The sequence below is a fragment of the Colletes latitarsis genome, chromosome 3 (assembly GCF_051014445.1).
Source record: "Colletes latitarsis isolate SP2378_abdomen chromosome 3, iyColLati1, whole genome shotgun sequence".
Lineage (NCBI taxonomy): Eukaryota > Metazoa > Arthropoda > Insecta > Hymenoptera > Colletidae > Colletes > Colletes latitarsis.
In genome coordinates, this window is record NC_135136.1 from 39,415,728 (window position 1) to 39,430,940 (window position 15,213).

The following is a 15,213-nucleotide window of genomic DNA, read 5'->3' on the forward strand; positions in this document are numbered from 1 at the left end:
AAATTATAGACTTCTGTGTATAATTAGAATTTAATTGCACCTTTGGCTCGTTTGTTCAATCCTTAACTGATCTAGGAATCGTTACGGGTTGGGTTTAATAACAGTCTTTTATTGAATCGTCTTTGTAACGAGGTTACATTATTTAAACTTCTTTTCTATGGGGTTTTTAATTACACACGCCTGCTATAAAACGTTTTCTGACTCGTCAATGTTTTCCGCGGCGTTGTCCTCGTGCTCATTTCCCAATCCAAATAACTTTGAACTAATTAGGAAAGGCGCGAGTCAGATTTGCTGATTACATGCAAATTTTTCATTCGAAATACTCGCACCGCCGAATTAATTTATCCCCCGCCATCGACTTCGTTTACCTTTTCCCCATTTCGCAGCTTTCGACCTTTCGACTCGGTTTTTCCAAGTTTTTGTGTATCGAACGTAATGTTTACGAAACGATTTCCGTTTAACATTTCCCTTTCTGGCGCGTAAAAAGTGCATTTCTGCAAAGTTCAATCGTTTATAAAATTATCATCGTTAGCTGGTTGTTTGTTTTCCCGGTTGGGAATAATCGTCGTTGTCATAAACTTCAATCGCCAGTGAAATTAAGTAATTATATTACTATATTTACGCAATTTGCGTCAACTATTACATTTAGTTACTCGCAAAACAGATCCTTCTGACGTTTTCTGTTCCTCCTGAATGTCAAGAGCGTACCATTGTTTGCGTAGTTAAATAATTACGTAAATATTATGTGTGGTTAATTGGTCGAGGCTCGTATATGATGAACAGTGTCCAATTATTATAATGTATGAATTTTCAATTGAGCTATCTTTCGATTATAAAATCAAACATAGGTCTCAAGATTTTTGTAATAATTTAATTCATTAATTTAAAATTCAAGTTCATTTTCTTTCAGGAATTCTCGCGAACGATTCTTTTACACGTAAGATTATCTATAATAAATGAGCCAGATTGGAAGGAACGCAAGTAGAATGAGCCAAACTAACGCATCTCGCTGCTCTATCGTGCATTGAAATCACCGCTTCATCGCGCATTGAAATCACCGCGTCCGATAGCGAATTCGTTGTAGATTCCAGGCACTTCGTCTCTCGTTCCGGATTGATCAATTGACCAATCAATTGAAAAGATATACGATCATAACGTGTTATGCGTTACAAATCTCGATCTCCGTTCCGTTGCAATTCGTACTCGAAAATGGACAATATTTCCACGAAAAATAACAAAATTCATTGAATTTTCTATTAGAATTTGTAACCATGGAATCGAAAAGAGCGAGTTCGAAGTTTTAAGTATACTGTCTAATTATACCACGATCGATTTGTATCTGTCTCATTCAATGATCGTTCTGCATTTTAAAAATTCGATACCGGTCGAAACGAGTTCTAAAGTGGTACAATGTTCAGTGGAAGATTGCCGTTAATTAAGATATCGTTCATTTATGCTAAGATTTGCATTGCTATCGAAAATCTAATCGTGTCTTGTATTTTTTTGCAAAATTTTATCGAACTTCGTAATTTTATCTGATGAAAATCGAACGTATTCGTTTGAAAATTAGCTGATTTTAATATTATATACCTGGAATACTGTATCTGTTCGATGAAGATTATTTTCAGAAGGATAGGGGACCACTGCGGAGATATTTGAGCGTGCGAGAACGAAGGTGGCGGCGTCGAAATCGTGTCAAGGTCACTCGCATTTCTCTTAATGGCACACAGCATATTTTTTCTCCATGGATCGACGGTGGGAGGCGAAACGAATTCAATTATACCAATTTTTCTGTGTAAATTAAGAAACGAGAAAAAGAATCGTTCCCGAAATACATTAGAGGAGATATTTTCGATATTCTCGATACTTTTTCTGTCTTATACTAATTTGTGTGCAAATTATATTGGAAATTGTAGCGTGATCTTTGAAATGCCTATCATCGGATGTTTAACCTTTTACCAAGAACAAATTAATTCGTTATGTGCCTTTTTATAGCATTCTGAGGTAGTATTTGAACAACCGGTTTCATAAATCATGCTCGTCGGTTATTAATCGAAAATGGCAAAGTTAGAAAATATTAAAAACTATGAATTATTTTACTAATACCTGCTTTATCGATAGTCAACGGGGATAAAAAATATTTAATAACAATTTTAAATAACTGCTTCGTTGAAGAAGTTAAACCTGTCTTCCTCGTTCACAGAAACGTTCAAAACGTTTTCCATTCAATTTTTCACGCGCTATCTAATATAAAATCTACTCTAATAATTTACATAAAATGACATAAAGTGTCAAAACATCGATGTCACGCACCAGCGAAGATTCAAATGAGAAATATCGCGTTACCCAGCTCTCTGAACAAACCAAACACGATGTTAAGTTCAACAAACGCACGATTACAACGCACTATTACAAAACGTAAACGTGTCCAGTGATGTACACGATTTTCGAGAGTCGTTCGTCACGGGGTTAGAAATTTCGTGACTAGGCTGAATCGTTCGAGGCCGAAGACCAAAAACTGACCTTCGCCCATCGTCCAGGATTTGCTCCTTTCGGTGTCACTGTTCGGACGCTGTGTTTCGTAATTTGTAATGTTCATCAGAAAGTGGCCCCAGGAGTTTACGAGGAATTTAAACGGATTCTTCGTACGCGAAGCGAAACTTCGCCTTCCGTCATGCAGGATCGTTGTTTCGGCCATGTTTACGAGACGACGAGCACCTTGGACGTTGCGCCGTTCCTTGAAATGAATTCGGTAATGGGATCACCGGCCGTTCACTTCTCGTCTGCGTCCATGGCCACATGTTTCGGACGAAACGATCGAGAAACGGTCCATTGGGCAGTTGCTCGAGTTCACGTCGCCCGATCGATCGAAATTAACGCGTGGATCCACCGACTGGCGTCCATTGCGCCTTAAAAAAATCTCGAACAGCGGTCTCTTTAACTTCTAACCACGTTGGCGCGTAGAAATTAGGTGAAAAGACGCGTTGCCCTGAATTCTCTGGTCTTATTACTACCAGACACATCGCTCAAACGAGACTTCTTCCGTCGTCGCGTTTGTCATTTAGCCAGCGGACGTCGGAATCCTTTCTTTTCGTTTAATTGTGCCGCTCCTTTTCTCCCAAAGGCAAAATGAACGAGACAGTGCGCCCGTGGGAGTCAAACGATGCTAGAAGTAAGTAATTTTTACCAAATTAACGGTATAAGTAGATTTGAATGCGCCGACAAAGTGGGTCAACGAAATTAAGCGCACCAATCTCGATAATTTTGAATCTGCACCGAGAAGCGTACTAATTGGTACGAAAGATCGTTAGATTCACTGCCCTATTTACGCGTTCTTGCTACAGATTTCTTTCTTGTACTGTTTTCTATCAGATCTACGGCAATTAACGTTAATCGATTTCAACGAGCATCGGAGTGATTCCGTTCTTGGTAGCAACTCTTCGGTGGAAGCGGTCAGCGTGCTATCCGGAAACTTGCTACTCCAACCACAATGTTAGAATTCTTTCTTTTTACGTGCCGGTTTAATACTCGTTGCATGTAATTTAGTTAGATATCAAGCTTTCTCGCTACTTCTTAAAGAAAATATTACTAATAATCTGATTGAAATCCCGACCACTTAAGATCCATTTAGTTTTAGAGAAGTCCATGCATCGTCGAGATTTTTCCTGTTGTTACTTCATCGATCGATAAGCATCCGGTGATACGTTAGGGGAAGAAACCGAGACGATAATTATACGATCGCGTAAAACGTTCATTGTTTGCCTGTTTATCATTGTAGCTGTTATAGAAAGCTGTCTAGTAATGAATATCACTTTTATCTCGAGTCTCGTTACACTCAATGATTGAAAACAGCACGGAATTAATTGATTGGGTCAAGTCGAACGACCATTTCTCGTCGCTCTGACGTTTTGCAATCGTGCTCGTCAATCTTCGACGCTTTTTAGGAGTTTTCAGAATGAGTTTTATCGACACAGTTCAGAGTACGCGATCGAAAGTTGACGATATATCGACGGAGCTTGATGGATACCGTGTCGTTGAAACTGGTCGTCGAAGAAAAGGATTCCACCTAATTGGCAGATTCTACCTAATGGGGATCACGCGTATTTTTTTATTCGCGGAATTTTATCCATCTCTTTTACAGTTCTTGCACGAACTCCTCTGGACTGTAATCAAGATTTAGTTAAGCAAAGAACACGCAAATGCCAGCAATTTGAAACGCATAACACGGCTAGACACAATGGAAATCCCTCACGCGTGTTCCAGAGGAAGAAAGAAAAGGACAGGGATGAGATTTACGACTCGATTCCGCCATAAACATTTATAGATCTTGTTCGTCCTTGTTCCTGACGCGATGATTCTACGTCTATCTCGTATCACAGGTTACAGCAACACTTCTAATGTATTCTACGATGGTTACGTATGGCAAAGTTCGAGTATAATGTTTGTAAAATCCGTTGATCTGAGAGGATGAGATATTAGATTTTTGTTATTCGTCAAATATTTAGAGACAACATTTGTTTGATATAAAATATTTCGAACTCTTTTCTATGGGATTTGTCGAACTTTAGAAAGGAGAGTCCAGTTGTTTTGTACAATATTTTCTAAAGAAGTTTGTTTTGTATCCTACCACTAGAAGCGCTACACTCTTGTTGCAGAATCGATAACGTTGGCTGTGACTGGAAAATGGTAAGGAGACTTTGAAAGCCCCACTAGTCGTAGAACAGAAAGTTCTGTTGAATGTTCGGTCTATTCTACGACGCTAGAGCGCCTGTCGAACTGCAACCATCTTGCCTTCGCGGTCTGCAGTGAGTTACCACCTCATAATTCAGTTCTCTGCTCTGGAGGAAATCTAATTCCTTCTTATGAATACTTAAAAGACAGACCTTGTAAGAATTAATTTATTTTAACTATCAAAACTAGCAGAAAATCTCAATTTCATTAAAAGTCTAATAATCTTAAATTTTAAAATTGTTTAGTTCTTAGAAAAGTATCGAGTATAATTATCGCCATCGACAGTGCATAAAAACAAAATTACGACGAGACGTTGACATTTTCGCCGAGCGACGCGTCTTCTTTTTATTTAATAAATTGGTTGCTCGATCGTCGTCATTTTACAGAATTAATCGTTGTTTATTGTACCTGCGTGGCTTTTTTATCCACGCTCGGAAGAACGCGTAGGAAATGGCAAAAAACCAGTTAGTAATTTCGCGTTAACCAGTTCCTTGTAAACAAATTACTCAATGTTGCGTGACAAAGCAACTCGTTAATTCGCCCCATTATTATCCATTTATGTCACATAGATTTCCAGAGGAGCGTGGACTTAATCGTCCGTCTAATTGGATCCTTCCTCCCAGCTTTTTTAATTTCTAATTCAATTTTTACACGGATCGTTTCGAACGACATTACGTTAGTGTTTGAGCTACGAATTACACGGTCGCTAAAAATTAACGTTGATTAACAGGGTACACATCGCCGTTTGGAAATCTTCTATCGACTCCATTAACGATTTTCTGTTACTGTTCTGTAATAATTCCAATAAGTAGCGTTCGTCGATCGTTTCGAGGGTCCTAGAACTCTGTTGACAGTATAAACACGCGTTATGTCATCGGGTCGAAAAATTATCGTGCACGCGTCAATGTTTTCGACGTCCTTCGGGTTTATCTTTGCACTTCGTTTGGCGTGTTTACAGATTCTACACGTTTGCAAATTTATATCGCAGGTCCACGGGTCTAGGCTACGAGTTGCTTCGCGGATGCCAGAGCGACGTATCGTCGGCTCTGTCACGATATGTCGTGAGCCTCGTAAATCCTATCGCGGGGACGCAACGGACTACGCAAACGTTGACTTTTTGACATTTCCAGCCGTTGCACACCTGCAGCGAATACCTTTCGAGAATCTCTAATCTACGATCTAGGCGCGGTCGTCGGGAAATGGAAAATTTCGATCGATATTCTCAATTTCTAAGAATCCCCTTTGTAATCGGAGACTCGTGGCCCTAGACGCGATCCGGTCGAGTCTAATGTTTATGCTAATATGCAGATCGAAAGATCTATTCCCAAGATATGCTAATGCAAATGAGAAACGAGACACTTTTGAGGCGTTGGAGGTCTCGAAGTCAGTCGACCATATCCGTTCAAGTAAATTACAGTATTCAGCACTTTACTAAATCATTAACTCATTATCGAGTTACAGAATTTAAATTTTACTCCGCGACCCACATAAGTGAAACGAAATCCTAATTTCTACTTTTTTACAAAATGGTATCACATGCATTCCATCGCGTCCTCGCGTCTTTCGTCAGTCACGACTCCCTTCTACGCGATTACTAATATTAATTGGAGTTACCGCGCAGGCGCGAACGCGTATTTGCAATAGTCGTTGGGTTGTCAGCGGGATTGCAAAATCGAGAGCCGATCGTCGGAGGCAGCTGGAAGCCTCTTGCTAAACGCGATTCTCCGCGGCAGGGCGAAAAGTCGACGACAAAGAAATTGCAACACCCGTTCAAACAACTGCGAAAACGGTGGCTACGTACGCGCGACAGCATAGCTGCGGGATCTTCCAAGTAAATGGCTATCTTGGCTAATCTCGATATCGGCCGACGATCTAGTGGACTGTATGCCTAACTAACGACTCACGAAAGCACTAAAGTTCTATGCTCGCTGGTGTTCGTGAAATTCCTTGGTGTTCGCGTAACGAGTGTAATGGCAAATATTGTAGGCAGGATAAGTGGTCTCACCTGCAACCATAAACACAGCAAAAGGATTAGTGGCTGGAGGTGTAAATGGATCGTACGATAAATTAAAATGAACGTTTGGAGTTTGTTCTGAGAGAAAACTTGCTTTGGGATTTTATTCATCGTGTGAGAGCCCTCTCAATTGACCAAAGGAATTTATATTCTCGAATCTTTTGGTTCCAGAATTTGTTCCACGATTTGTTCACTCCACTTTGGGGTTTCTAGATCACTCCACTTTTCCACGGCGACCCGTTTTCGCTGCTCATCGGCCGTAAAAGCGCGCGAACGCTGGTAAAAGCAACCGTTGCCTCCAATCAGATAGACGACAGGCAAGAAGCCCGAACGCTCCCGAAAGAAAACAATTTCGTTTCGAAATCGACCGTCGGCACGTTTTGCAATGCGTTTTTTCTTTTTCAGGTGCGATCGTGAAAAGGTAAAAGCGGAGTGCGTTTCTATGGCTCGCCATCTTGGAGAAGTAGGGAACTTTGACGTAAAAGAGAGGCAAATTGAAGAGTAGAACGAAAGGAAGAAGAAATCTTGGTATTCAAGATATCGGTATTAGTAGTATTCGAAAATTTATTAAATATTCGAACGTCATTTTCAACGTTGTTCGATATTCTTCGTTAGCTGTTCTTTCCAATAAATTTCTGGAAGGACAACTTCTTTCGGGAGATCCTCCAACGATAAAAAAAAGTGGATAACGATCGTATATCGTGACATTTGCTAGACGTTCGACCATGGAACAGTCTGGTTCTTCGATCACAGATCTCCTATTTTATGATCGAACCTTATTGAATTTTTCTTCCATATTTGTCTTCTAAACAACAATTTTAAATATAATATAATCGGCCAGGAAAAGATTAGGATCAAGTTGATTTCCCAAGAATGTTCGGGATTCCCAAAATTGCCTGATCAACGTTTGGAGACTCGCTTTAATTAACACGATCGTTCAGATTTTCGAAAATCATATTATACGATTCGTTTCTAGCTTATCAATATTTTGCATAGTATTTATTTTCACTATATCTATCGAGTTTCGTAATTAAATAAATTGTAATTAATTTTTTTCGATCGATTAATTTCCTCGAAACGTGCGAGGGCAATAACTTTGAGGACTGTTTACACGAGGTATGGAAAGAGAGGGAAAGTCGAAATGATGCAGGTTCATTATACAACTTTCTCAAGTGTATGTGACGTAATCTTGGCAGATAACGTTACCGTAAATCAATGGCAGCTACATAGTAAATGCTGATGCTGGATGGATTGCTTCAGGATTTAATAGACGGACACTTCCCGTATCGTACTTTCGCCGTTGCTGTCATTGCATCAGAGATTCTTCACACTCATTATTTCAGGTTCGTTTTCCTCAAGTTCGATCCACTCTAACGGTTTCCTATCGTTAGCCATTCGATCCACTTTGTTTTATAACGGAAACCTCAAAAAAATGCAAACCTTAATCGTTCGCCATGGTTTCCGAGGAGGAAAATACTGGCATTTAATAACAGCCGGGAAAGTAATACATTCCTGATAGAAATTGCCATCGGATAGACCAATCTCGATCAGGTTTGCGTCTAAGGAAGTTGCGAGTGCGACATTTGCTGATAGAAACTTTCATACAAAGTATTAATTCGCGACACATTATGCTTCGCGATAAACGCAAGCTTAAAATTCTTCGTAACTATTCGCTGGTTTCCACTCAGCTGCCGCTTTAGATTACTATAAATTACCGTGGCGTAATATTACAACGTTACCGCGCGTCTTCGTTTGCAGAATCGTCGAGGCGAAGTGCCTGCAACCCGACCAGAAACGTCAGCTTCCGGTTATCATCGTCAATGGGCGTTCTTCATTGTCTCCCAAACAAGTTATTTACGAAAAAAACAGGGTGTTTCCTTCCGTTCAAACATTCGGAATTATTCAAAAAATGTCCATACAGGAAATGGCTTTATTGCTTTGGCGAAATATGAAAGTGGAAAATTTATTTTAGAAACTATTGTCGTTCTAATTACTGGTTTGGGAATTCTCTACTTTTCTATCCGATCAAACAATCATTATTTCAGACGAGGACAAATATTTAGCTCAGTTTCTGACAAGCTGCTATGTTATGTAAGTAATTTGTTATTGCAAACAAACGAAGTTCTCAAATATTTGTTTAACCCTCTGTTTATAAGTTTGTATCTTCTAAAATTCGTAAGAATCGCGATGGATGGAAACGGTGCAAGGGGGGTCGTCTCAAATTCACCCGAAACATGGACATATCGCCCCACCAATTCCCGTATCGCGAGTTATCATTTGATTACCCCACTTCTTGCACCTTTTCCTACTACCTACACGTAGAAAGTAACGGCGTTGTGGCGGGATCAAGCATCTCAGTCAGTCAGAAACGACGGGTCGCGCGAGATCGAGGATTCACGAGCGTGTTTCCCTAAATCCACGGAAAATAAGATAAATTTTCCACGGGAAATCGCGACCGGTCGCGCGACAGTGGTGTCCAGGATCGCGGAACGATTATCGGCCACCAACCCCGGAGGAGTCGTAGATCGTTTGGGAGGATCTTATTGTCGATCGGGGGTACAGGCTTGACTTGGATCGTCGTACGATTTTCTGCGAGCTAAATCCTTCTCGGTAAGATGGTAATCGCCATTCTGGTTCCCTCGTGATCGCTGTTCCGTGCACTATTGCCTCGCTTCTTGCATCGATCTGCGTTACGGATACTTGCAACAGTAATTACTCCTAACGATGTTTACGTTCTTTCAACTTTTCAGCCACCTGTTCTCGTTCTATCAGTCCTCAGAACAAGGTCTCGACCATACCTCTCTACACGAAATCGTAGATCGCAATTTTATTGCAAGAAGAGAGGCAGTATTGTACTTGGTATAAAACAACGTAATTTTGTTCCCAAGAATCTCTATTAAATCTTTGGCTGTGGAGGACATATATATCAATTGTTTTAGTATAACATTGGAGTTGTTACATAGCAACCGATTGAACTGGACAACTAATTCTCAATCTAATTCTCTGATCACTTAAAAGCGACGGTTCTGGGTTAGAGTGCATCTAAACTCCAATGGACACATCACTGAGAGCAATGGTTGGACAAGAGCTCTCAGAGCCAGGTTTTCAACCTCGGAACACCACACTTAGTCTCCTTGAATACCTAACGCTGACTTAAAAGCGATACGATGAAATCGTAGATCGTGAAATCTTGTTTCTGGCAAGATTTAGGAGCGGGTGGTACTTTAGTCTCGATCTTATAAGGTTCAGCTTATACAATAACTTTCTACCATCACGATGATGATTACGTTTCCTGAAAGGATTGAAATTTCACGGAGCTTTCCGCGGAGCCGGGAAACAATTTTCCAGCGCTTGTCGTTAACCTAACCCCGATCAATCTTCTCATCTGCTGAGCGGAAGCGTCCTTGCAAGGTGTTCCATTCAGTCTCCGCGTTTCCTGCTGCACCACTGCAACCGGTCTTTCTCCCTAGCTACGGTATAGGTTGACACGATTCCCTACGGTCCCCGTTAAGACCAGTCAACCGGTTCTTCTGACACATTTTATTGGCTGAGAACCCGCTAGAATCCCGTTACCACGAAATTCGTATCAGCTGGCAGAAGAACAGGCCTATTAACCCCCGTGAACTTGCTCAGTATTGTTCTTGCTTACGCGTCTCGATCGCGTTTCCTGTAAAATCGAATCTGTGTAGGCGAACGAACGATTACGCAACGATCGCGTCCCTGGTTACGAACGAGTTACCCAAGCAGGAAATTGAAATTTTCGTATTCTTTCTATTTTCGTTACGAGACCGCTTTAATCGACCGGGAGACTTTCGTGCGACGAAAACGATACCAAACACCAACACGAGATCAATTAAACGAAAAAAAAGTACGAGCAACGAAGCGACGAACGGACTGCATTTTCATTGGATTTAATATTCGATAGTTACGAGGAAGATTCGTGACAGACTTTTTTGCAAGCACTATATTAATTCTTTCGATCACGCGATTAATTCGTCTCGATGTCTTTCGCGTTACTGTATCGTGAATACTTGGATAGTTGAACTGTATAAATATTGATCTTTCTTTCTTGATGCAATACATTTGGTCTTACGTGGGGACTCCGTGGGAAAGAGAAACTATACCACTCTTAGAAATCTATAAACTCCATAAATATTATTATTTCTGTAAAAAATCTAAAACCAAAAATCTAAACGTTCGATCAAATTTCACCCGCTTGTTTTTTGAGTTGCAACAAACTCATTTCATCCGGAGAAATTTCATCGAGACTTTCTTCTCGGAACTAGTCCGTCTAAACTCAAATGGATTATTAATTGCACAGCTGTCTCGAGCCAAATAGACGTAACAAACGTTTGGGGATGTTTGCTTTGCAAGTATCCCAAACGTTGATTGATGCAGTGGTGTACCTCAGAGAGAGATCCAGTTGCGTAGAATTCACCTACAACTTTCGCTGCGCGTACTATCAGCTGCGAATTCTGGAAAGCAACAACGTTTATATAATCTTCTGCGAGCATGGAATTCATTTTTCCATGACGTCGTTGCGTAATTGGAATTCGCGGGTAAAAGTTATTTTAGACTTTGTATCGATCGCGACGTAGACTGTGAGATAACGCAAGGTTGCGGAAGATTCTGTTGCTCGGAGTGAATTTAAAACTTTCGAAAGCTGCATAACATGGTAGCAAGTTTAGTAGGAAGTTCCTGGGATATTTCTGCTGTGAGAAGCAATCGGTTCCACAGGTGAACGACCAGCGTTCGAACTAGAAATCTAATTGCGAGCCGTACGGCAATCGCAATTTCACTCTAACCTGTCCAAGGAGCGTCATTGGCGTAGCATCGCGGTCAACGATAACGAATGCACAGACCTTACCGGTAGGGATCAAGTTCAACTCGAGAATTCCCAACGATTCGTCGTCCTTGCTTCTTTCAAAGAGTCCTTGAACCGATAAAAAAATCGAGGAAAGGAGCGTCTCGGTTCAGAAATTAGGATCGAAGTTGAGTAGAACCGTTAACCGTTCTGTAATGGTAGCGTTGGTCGTCATTATATCACCGGCGTGCAGAGAAAGTAACAAAATGATAACTTAACTAACTATCCTCCCCCTCTGCTTTCACGTGGAACATGTTTGAACGAAATTCCTGGTATCGAGTAGAAAAGTGATCACTTTGGCGCGAAATGATCCGTGGACGAGGATATGAGATACACAAACGCTTGACGAAGGATTGCTTCTGAGAATTTTACTTTCCCAGTTTTATTTAAAACATTACGTCTGCAAACTTATAATAGAGTTACCATCGTTATCTAAAATCCTCCATTATTGCTACCTAGTTTTCAAAGAATCGGAAGAACAGCTTTATAGTACACAGCCAGGTTTCCGGAACTGAACGCCAACCTCCACTGCGTTAAATGCTCGTAATTAAGAAGAAAACAGTTTCCAGTCTGTTTATCGAGTGAATAACATTTATTTAAAAAAAATTCTGTCAGTTTACCAGACCGAGTAACACTTATTTTAAATAAATTCCGTCTCGTTAGTATCCCGTCGCGGTAGAGATGGATTTGTCAAGCGCGTAAACGCTTTCGTTTTTCCAGTCTGGCTCAGAATTTACGTTTCGATAGCGCCATCGACATTACATAGTCGCCCCGGTCGTTAGAGATCGGTTCCGCCAGTCTCTCGATCTCGAGCGCGATTCTCAGCGGCGCGAAACAGCGGTCCAAGAATTTCCGCGTCCCGGCCGGAAAGGCGGTTGCACCGCTACTACGGCGAAGGTAAGAGAGACAGTGACCCGAAGAAACCACTTTCCATCTCGTTAGGCGGCCTCGCGAATCGCCGCGTCGTGGCTTCTTCCGATCCTCGTTAACAGAATGGCGAAAAAAGCAAAGAAAATTCTGCCCCGTTCGTGCACGTTTGCACCAAGGTCGCCGTGGAACGCGCAGGAAGCTTCCCAAGGATTACGCAAGCGGGAAAGTAAAAGAGCGCCTCGTTTGGAAAGGTCAATGCCCCCTAATCGAGAAGCCCCCCATTAATTTTCTATTTTTTTTTTTTCATTCGCGCTTCGTCCAGTTTCTCTACGGTATCGAAATCTTTTTAACCGGGTGAACGCTGGGAAATCGAATAAAGATTTATTAGATCTTCGCTTTGTCTCACGACAAATTTTACACAGAGATTGTGTTATGTTTGGAAGAATTCTAGTTTGAAGTTGTTATTGTTCTGGCTTGAATATCCGGTTTTATATTGTCATGCAATTTCAACAACAGTTACGGATTAAGGGGAATGTGGTACGACGACTGAGTAGAATGTGGACAGCTTTCAGTAATTTTTCCTTACGAAGGTTGACCACAACATATGACCTAATACGACTCTCGCGGAAGATCCGTTTAGAGAGACAAACATCTACAATTTTGCGTAAAGAAGTGCACGAGTCAGAGATAATTGTATCACAAAGTTTTTACAAACGGCTTTCTACCTGGAGAAGAATGTTGCAGATCACGACTGTAAATAATTACGGGTTGCATAGTGTTTTTATCCGATCGTGTGCAGTTAATAAAGCCCTTCGAGGATCTATCTTGATTCGAAACGTTCCATTTCGTCAGAAATTGTTTTTTCCATTGCAATTACTCGCGCGTGTATTGTTCGATACTATGTGTTACACAGTATGCGGAAAAATTTGTAATGCAATCAGGAATTGATTCTTTATTCAGGAATAAGCAAACACTGTAGAGCACTTTCTTCTTGCAGAAGGTTTTCCTTTCCGGTAAGGTTGCCGTTTGATGTTTATTTGTTTCATTTAGCTATTTTATTACGCAATATATGGGAGAACAAATTGCACACATACATCATATAAAATTAAGAGCATACGATTTGTGGAAATTTGGCAGACAAAATGGATGGAAAATCTTCCTTAAAAAAGAAAGGAAAAATAGTATTCCAGACTCGAAGAATTTCGCAAATCTAAAACGAATAAACTTAACTTCACGTGCGAACGTCCATCGACAAGGTTGCTTTGTAGTGGTTTCCCGTGTCGTCATTACCATATTTCGATAAAACGCGCGCTGCATCGTGTTTATTTAAATAATTTAGGACAAGAGTCGCCATTGCATTTAGACATCGCGGCTATTCATACGAACAACTATCGAGGTTTGGCCAGAAGGTCGAACGAATCCTCGAAGTCGACTCTCTGTGGCGTGAAATTGAATTAAGAGTCATTCTTGCCTCGCGGGCCTTACGATACTACGCAGTGGGCCAAATGTGGGCCACGGACCTTACTGACCCCTGCCCTATTGCATAACATGACCAAATGGGACCACAATAAAAACAATAACTGTAAAATTAACCGAGAAAATTTCACACAGGGACATCTGATAGCTCTACAGATTCTATCACTTATTGTTTAACTTGAACATTTTTTAATGCATTTATATACAAGGTGGTGCAATACTTTATCTACCAAACTATTTATCCGTGCGTTCTTTTATAGGACTGTACGTATCAGTATTAATTATTTTCTCGTAAGAAAATTTTTCATCGTTACTTAACGAATGCTTCGTTTTCGAAACTTTTCGATCGAGATCCCGTGACTCGCGTAATTTGGCGAGTGGTTCTCCTCGAGCATTAATTCATTCCGCTGACGAAAACGATGTAATTACGTAGTAATTTATTCGTCTGATTTTGGGCGTATAATAGCAGGAAAAACGGAGATCGTTTGAATTGCAAGTAAGGTCTTGTTCACGTTGACTTACATCCTGTGAATAAGGAAAAAGCTTTTTACGTTCGATCAATTATAAAAACAACATAGCTGAAATTATTATCTCAGTGCAGATCGTTGAAACATTCTCAATAATTATATTAATTTTGTAACCGCGAAACAGGGCCCACCGCGAAGCGGAACATTTAACGATTATCGTCTTCCGATTTCACATTTCACACTTTCCAACGAACGCTAATTATTACGCGACCCGTAATACAAACCCGCGCTAAGTATTATAATTCCTTCGCTTTTACTTTGCATTTCTAGGGATCTACGCGAGCTTTTAGACAATTAAAATCGCCGTGAACTTGCAACACATTTCCCAACTGGAAACGAAAGACACGATGAAATAATATCTTCATACGAGGAAATGAAATTCATGCGAGTAATCGTTCTTTTAAAACACTCGGTTAATAGTCGAAACGAAACATTTTCTCACGATGGACAATTTCTCAGACAATGTAATCTTAATTAGACAGAAAGTCGGGAAAGACGATCCCCCGGTTTAAGCGGAGGAAATTAATGTCTACCACAGATTGACCATCGAGCCTGGAGGCTCCAGGACGACATTATAGAAACGTTTCGAGTTAGATTGCAAAACGTGACTCAATAGACACGCTGGTTCACGCAATTGTCTCAGGTCGTAATTCCGTTACCGGTGCAATGAAAATTCGATGGAAGACGAATGGTCCCGACGAATCGCTCTTTAATATTTAAATATTCCACTC

The 15,213-nt window shown here is 40.7% G+C and overlaps 1 protein-coding gene across 2 annotated transcripts in view; it reads left to right on the top strand.

The window, feature by feature from the left end:
- Positions 1 to 15,213, top strand: part of LOC143340311 (very long chain fatty acid elongase AAEL008004-like) — a 52,365-nt gene that overhangs the window by 24,550 nt on the left and 12,602 nt on the right. The window contains exon 1 of one of the 2 annotated variants that reach the window (XM_076762109.1): positions 8,804 to 9,355. The exons of the other annotated variant lie outside the window; for it this stretch is intronic. The gene's annotated coding sequence lies outside the window, so the exon portion shown is untranslated. Of the gene's footprint in view, positions 1 to 8,803; positions 9,356 to 15,213 lie in introns of those variants that run through there. 2 annotated transcript variants of the gene reach the window in all.